The sequence below is a fragment of the Oncorhynchus gorbuscha genome, linkage group LG08, assembly GCF_021184085.1.
Source record: "Oncorhynchus gorbuscha isolate QuinsamMale2020 ecotype Even-year linkage group LG08, OgorEven_v1.0, whole genome shotgun sequence".
NCBI classification, from domain to species: Eukaryota; Metazoa; Chordata; class Actinopteri; order Salmoniformes; family Salmonidae; genus Oncorhynchus; species Oncorhynchus gorbuscha.
The window spans coordinates 73,773,394-73,781,184 of NC_060180.1; positions in this window are offsets into that span (position 1 = coordinate 73,773,394).

Sequence of the window (7,791 nt, forward strand, 5' to 3'; positions counted from 1 at the left end):
TAGAGAGGCATTGTGTTTTTAAACCCTTCAATTCCACTATAAATAGTAAAGCTCCCTTTGCTGGCCCTAAACAGCCGACAAATCAGTTTGCTTCCTGTTCTTAGTAAACGGATGGAGGATGTTGACATGTATAACAAATGTGGATCTAAAAGAATAAAAAATAAAAAATAATCGAGAAATAATCAAAGTTAGCATATTGATGACATTGTGTGGCCTCCTTTAAAACAGTCCTAGGTTTCTAAAGGAATCACTATGGCATAGTAATCTGAAATGCAGTGGAAAGGGGAAGCAACCAGGATAATGATTTAATGTATCAAGTTTTAATAATCAAAAGTTTAATTAATGAATATTCATGTATCAAATAACTTTACATAAATAGGAAATACGTCTCTGATTTAATTTTCTCTAAATAACAAAATATATTTGACCTTATACAAAATAACTAAACACAATTCAGTATTTCAATCTCAGCCTTGAACACATTAACAACTTTCATGTAATGTTCCAGTCTTGTATAGCAAAGCATCAGCAAGAGACACCAGTATAAAAGGATGCTAATAGAACCATGACCGTGTATAAAACTAGCCCAACTCTGCATCTCCCTTAATCTGTGTGATACAGTGCATTCAGAAAGTACTCAGACCCCATTGACTTTATTTTTAAAGTCTTATGAAAACAGCCTAACCAGCTATGCTTGCAACAATTTGGTAGTCGATGTGAGCAAGACCTTTAAACAGGTCAACATTCACAAAGCCGCGGGGCCAGATGGTTTACCAGGACTCAAAGCATGCACGGACCAACTTCCTGATGGAGTCTGCGATATCTTTTGAACCAGGTAGGCTAGTTGAGAACAAGTTCTCATTCACAACTGCGACCTGGCCAAGATAAAGCAAAGCAGTGTGACACAGACAACAACACAGAGTTACACGTGGCATAACATGGAATAAACAATAAACAAGCCAATGACACAGTAGAAAAAAAAGAAAGTCTATATACAGTGTGTGCAAAAGGCATGAGGAGGTAGGCAATAAATAGGCCATAGTAGCAAAGGATTACAATTTAGCTAGCATTAGACTCAAACTAGAAAAGCAAACAAATAATAACGTCAGCTAGGGAGCCAGCCAGCTTACGTTAGCTAACTAGCTAACAGTACACTTAAGCTTGGAATGAAACCACTTCCTGTCAAAATTAGAAACGTGTAATATATGAAAATGTAGCTAGCTGATGCTAGACTATCTTACCTGTATACATCAACATGCATAATGGATGCGTCTCCCTGTCAGGAATGCCATACCATGATTGCCCTTAGTTTGAAGATGTAATCCGGAGACAGTTGTTTTCTCCATATCTTTAGCTATCATACTCTAATTCCACTGATTTCAAAACTTGGTCCTCCAGAAAATGGAATGCAAGACTAATGCCGTTTTACCACAGAATACATTTCTTTTAAAGCAGCGTTCGACAATATTACCAACACAGGCTGAGGAGCTCAAATAGACAGACGCCTTCAATATGGCAGACCAATCCAAACTCCTCTATCGGTATGTCCAGCCCACTCATTATCTCAGCCAATCATGCCAATCATCATAGTGGGTTGCTGACTTTTTCTTTGGCTTAACCAACAAGGATCATAAATTAACAATTTATCGTACTTACAGATGGCATGGAGGTTTATTAATAAGAAACATGATAGTTCACATGTTCGAGAAGGCATTTCTGGCAAAAAAAATGCATTTAGATAAAAACATATTTTTTCACGTTCAAAAGGCTTTCCTGTGAAGTTGTGACTTCTATGATTGGACAATTTCCTGCATCGGGTCAAATTTTAGTTTTTTTTATTAACTTCTTCGATATAGGGGGCGCTCTTTTAATTTTTGGATAAAAAACGTTCCTGTTTTAAACAAGATATTTTGTCACGAAAAGATGCTCGACTATGCATATAATTGACAGCTTTGGAACACTCTGACGTTTCCAAATCGGCAAAGATATTATCTGTGAGTGCCACAGAACTGATGCTACAGGCGAAACCAAGATGAAATTTCAAACAGGAAATGCCCCAGATTTTGAATGCGCTTTGTTCCAATGTCTCCTTATATGGCTGTGAATGGGCAAGGAATGGGCCTACACTTTCTGTCGTTTCCCCAAGGTGTCTGCAGCATTGTGACGTATTTGTAGGCATATCATTGGAAGATTGACCATAAGAGACTACATTTACCAGGTGTCCGCTTGGTGTCCCCCGTCAAAATTATTGCGTAATCTCCAGCTGCATGCATTTTCCCATGTGATTTAGAGGAGAAACCAAACTGCCACGAATGACTTATCATCGAATAGATATGTGGGAAACACCTTGAGGATTGATTCTAAACAACGTTTGCCATGTTTCTGTCGATATTATGGAGTTAATTTGGAAAAAAGTTCAGCGTTTCTCCTACACAAATAATATTTTTGGAAAAACTGAACATTTGCTATCTAACTGAGAGTCTCCTCATTGAAAACATCAGAAGTTCAAAGGTAAATTATTTTATTTGAATACTTTTCTTGTTTTTGTGAAAATGTTGCCTGCTGAATGCTAGGCTTAATGCTATGCTAGCTATCAATACTCTTACACAAATGCTTGTTTTGCTATGGTTGAAAAGCATATTTAGAAAATCTGAGATGACAGTGTTGTTAACAAAAGGCTAAGCTTGAGAGCCAATATATTTATTTCATTTCCTTTACGATTTTCATGAATAGTTAACGTTGCGTTATGCTAATGAGCTTGAGGCTATACTTAAGATCCCGGATACGGGATTGCTCGTCGCAACAGGTTAATATCCAAAAGTGAAAGTAGCTTTAAATTTCCCCTGAAATGTCATTGGCATACATAGACACCTTTGTTAAACCTTGGATTTCTAAGCCCTTAATTCATTAGGGTAGCGGGCACTATTTTCACCTCCGGATGAAAAGCATGCCCAAAGTAAACTGCCTGTTACTCAGGACCAGAAGCTAGGATACGCATACAATCAGTAGATTTGGATAGAAAACACTCTAAAGTTTCCTAAACTGCTCAAATAATGTCTGTGAGTATAACAGAACTGATATGGCGGGCAAAAACCTGAGAAAAACCATCCAAGAAGTGGAATTTGTCATGTTTGTAGTTTTTTATTGAATGCCATTAGAGTATCCATTGACATAGGACTCAAATTGTACTTCCAATGGCTTCCACCAGATGTCAACAGTCTGTAGAAATTGTTTCAGGCTTGTACTCTGAAAAATTTGGGATTAAGACCACTCTGAATGAGTGGACCACTCTGAATGAAATAACATTTGACATGTTTCTACGAACTTTACTAATACTTTTGAATTTTTCATCTGTCTGTTATGACTACCTTTGAGCCTGTGTATTACTGAACAAAATGCGCGAACAAAACTGAGGTTTTTGGATGTAAAGAGGGACTTTATCGAACAAAACAAGCATTTATTGAGGCAATGGGAGGCTTGTGAGTACAACCATATGAAGATCATCAAAGGTAAGTGATTAATTGTATCACTATTTCTGACTTGTGTAACTCCTCTACTTGGCTGGTAACTGTTTGCAATGATTTGTCTGATGGGCGCTGTTCTCAGATAATCGCATGGTATGCTTTCGCTGTAAAGCCTTTTTGAAATCTGACACCATAGTTGGATTAACAAGAAGTTCATCTTTAAACCGTTGTACAACACTTATATGTTTTAGGAATTTTTATAACGAGTATTTCTGCTTTTGAATTTGGTACTCTGCAATTTCACTGGATGTTGGCCAAGGGACGGTAGAAGGCCCCACACCCCCAGAGAGGGTAATGTTCTCATAGGATCTGATTTTAATAGCTAGAATTTTGATGGCCATAATGAATAGATACGGTCACAACGGACAGCCCTGGCTATTACTATTTTACATCTGGGTTGCTATACATACAGTCGTGGCCAAAAGTTTTGAGAATGACACAAATATACATTTACACAAGGTTTGCTGCCTCAGTGTCTTTAGATATTTTTGTCAGATTACAATTACAAGCATTTCCTAAATTTCAAAGCCTTTTATTGACAATTACATGAAGTTGATGAAAATAGTTAATATTTGCAGTGTTGACCCTTCTTTTTCTAGACCTCTGCAATCTGCCTTGGCATGCTATCAATTAACTTCTGGGCCACATCCTGACTTATGGCTGCCCATTCTTGCATAATCAATGCTTGGAGTTTATCAGAATTTGGGGGTTTTTGTTTGTCCACCCTCCTCTTGAGGATTGACCACAAGTTCTCAATGGGATTAAGGTCTGGGGATTTTCCTGGCCATGACCCAAAATATTGATGTTTTGTTCCCCGGGCCAATTAGTTATCACTTTTGCCTTATGCTGGAAAAGGCTTTGTTCGTCACCAAACTGTTCCTGGATGGTTGGGAGAAGTTGCTCTCCTGAGCAAGCTCTGTACTGATGGTGCCCTGATACCGCAACTGAATCAATTTTAGGACACGGTCCTGGCGCTTGCTGGACTTTCTTGGGGGCCCTGAAGCCTTCTACACAACAAGTGAACCGCTCTCCTTCAAGTTCTTGATGATCCGATAGATGGTTGATTTAGGCGCAATCTTACTGGCAGCAATATCCTGCGAAGCCCTTTTTGTGCGAAGCAGCCCCCTTGAACTTTGCAACCTTTTGCCACATTTCAGGCTTCAAACGTAAAGATATAAAACTGTATTTTTTTGTGATGAATCAACAACAAGTGGGACACATTTGTGGAACGAGTGGAACGACATTTATTGGATATTTCAAACTTTTTTAACAAATCAAAAACTGAAAAATTTGGCGTGCAAAATTATTCAGCCCCTTTACTTTCAGTGCAGAAAACTCTCTCCAGAATTTCAGTGAGGATCTCTGAATGATCCAATGTTGACCTAAATAACTAATGATGATAAATACAATCCACCTGTGTGTAATCAAGTCTCTGTATAAATGCACCTGCACTGTGATAGTCTCAGAGGTCCGTTAAAAGCGCAGAGAGCATCATGAAGAACAAGGAACACACCAGGCAGGTCCGAGATACTGTTGTGAAGAAGTTTAAAGCCGGATTTGGATACAAAAAGATTTCCCAAGCTTTAAACATCCCAAGGAGCACTGTGCAAGCGATAATATTGAAATGGAAGGAGTATCAGACCACTGCAAATCTACCAAGACCTGGCCGTCCCTCTAAACTTTCAGCTCATACAAGGAGAAGACTGATCAGAGATGCAGCCAAGAGGCCCATGATCACTCTGGCTGAACTGCAGAGATCTACAGCTGAGGTGGGAGACTCTGTCCATAGGACAACAATCAGTCATATATTGCACAAATCTGGCCTTTATGGAAGAGTGGCAAGAAGAAAGCCATTTCTTAAAGATATCCATAAAAAGTGTTGTTTAAAGTTTGCCACAAGCCACCTGGGAGACACACCAAACATGTGGAAGAAGGTGCTCTGGTCAGGGCAACAATGCAAAACGTTATGTTTGGCGTAAAAGCAACACAGCTCATCACCCTGAACACATCATCCCCACTGTCAAACATGGTGGTGGCCGCATCATGGTTTGGGCCTGCTTTTCTTCAGCAGGACAGGGAAGATGGTTAAAATTGATGGGAAGATGGATGGAGCCAAATACAGGACCATTCTGGAAGAAAACCTGATGGAGTCTGCAAAAGACCTGAGACTGGGACGGAGATTTGTCTTCCAACAAGACAATCATCCAAAACATAAAGCAAAATCTACAATGGAATGGTTCAAAAATAAACATATCCAGGTGTTAGAATGGCCAAGTCAAAGTCCAGACCTGAATCCAATCGAGAATCTGTGGAAAGAACTGAAAACTGCTGTTCACAAATGCTCTCCATCCAACCTCACTGAGCTCGAGCTGTTTTGTAAGGAGGAATGGGAAAACATCTCAGTCTCTCGATGTGCAAAACTGATAGAGACATACCCCAAGCGACTTACAGCTGTAATCGCAGCAAAAGGTGGCGCTACAAAGTATTAACTTAAGGGGTGTGAATAATTTTGCACGCCCAATTTTTCAGTTTTTGATTTGTTAAAAAAGATTGAAATATCCAATAAATGTCTTTCCACTTCATGATTGTGTCCCACTTGTTGTTGATTCTTCACAAAAAAATACAGTTTTATATATTTATGTTTGAAGCCTGAAATGTGGCAAAAGGTTGCAAAGTTCAAGGGTGCCGAATACTTTCGCAAGGCACTGTATGTAATAGTTTTACACACAGTACAACACATCGATTCCTTAAAATTCATAGTTTGCTGTAACACAATGTAAACAACTTAAATGTGGGCTTCAATTGCCCTCCATAATGATACGTAATCACCTTAAAATTGTAGGTTACTCATTTATGGAATCTATTGCAGCCAAGTTGAGATATCCATTGCTGTTTTGGATTGTATCTGAAGCTAGAGGTAAGAAGACACTATAATGGTGATAATAATAATAATAATAATAATAATAGTATCATCTCCTACTACAGGTATGTTTACCAAAGACAGTGTACAGATACACTCACAGCCAATGGGACTGGGACAATATTATATTATAAATGACCACTAGGGGGAGACATCCACCACATATTTTCTCTCTTCCTGGACACTCACTTCCATAGTGGAGAGGAGTGATAGGAGGAATGGGGAGAGATGGGGATGAAAGAAAGGAGAGAGGAGAAGAAGAGAAGATGGAGGAGAGTAGATGGTGGAGTAGAGAGGATATGGGGGAGAGGTTTGGTTCTAGAGAAACAGAGCCTGCCAGTCCACACCTGTCCCTGGGTTAATCTCATCAAAGTTAGTGATTCATCATTGCGGCCTTGGACTTCAATTGCTCTTTGTTCAACTGTGAAATCACCTGCCATTGTTTGTTTTTGTTGTTGTTTCTTTGGGGGCTGGTTGTTCTTTTCAGCAAAGAAAGAAAGAAAGAATGAAAGAAAGAAAGAAAGAAAGAAAACAAAAGCTGTTAAGTGTATTTTAGCTGGAAGAGCTGGGGACACTGAAAAAAATAATTATACATTCAAAACTAAGGCTTGAATGCAAAATAAAGATGTTTATTAGAACATCACTGTGCCCTAAACATCAATAAATGAATCACTGCAATTGTAAACCCCATGCTGTGTTAACCTGTTGTGTTAAGAAACAAAACTGTGGAATACATTTCCGTGTCCTCTAGTCATCAACTAAGATGTGGTATCAAACTGTGGAATACATTTCCGTGTCCTCTAGTCATCAACTAAGATGTGGTATCAAACTGTGGAATACATTTCCGTGTCCTCTAGTCATCAACTAAGATGTGGTATCAAACTGTGGAATACATTTCCGTGTCCTCTAGTCATCAACTAAGATGTGGTATCAAACTGTGGAATACATTTCCGTGTCCTCTAGTCATCAACTAAGATGTGGTATCAAACTGTGGAATACATTTCCGTGTCCTCTAGTCATCAACTAAGATGTGGTATCAAACTGTGGAATACATTTCCGTGTCCTCTAGTCATCAACTAAGATGTGGTATCAAACTGTGGAATACATTTCCGTGTCCTCTAGTCATCAACTAAGATGTGGTATCAAACTGTGGAATACATTTCCGTGTCCTCTAGTCATCAACTAAGATGTGGTATCAAACTGTGGAATACATTTCCGTGTCCTCTAGTCATCAACTAAGATGTGGTATCAAACTGTGGAATACATTTCCGTGTCCTCTAGTCATCAACTAAGATGTGGTATCAAACTGTGGAATACATTTCCGTGTCCTCTAGTCATCAACTAAGA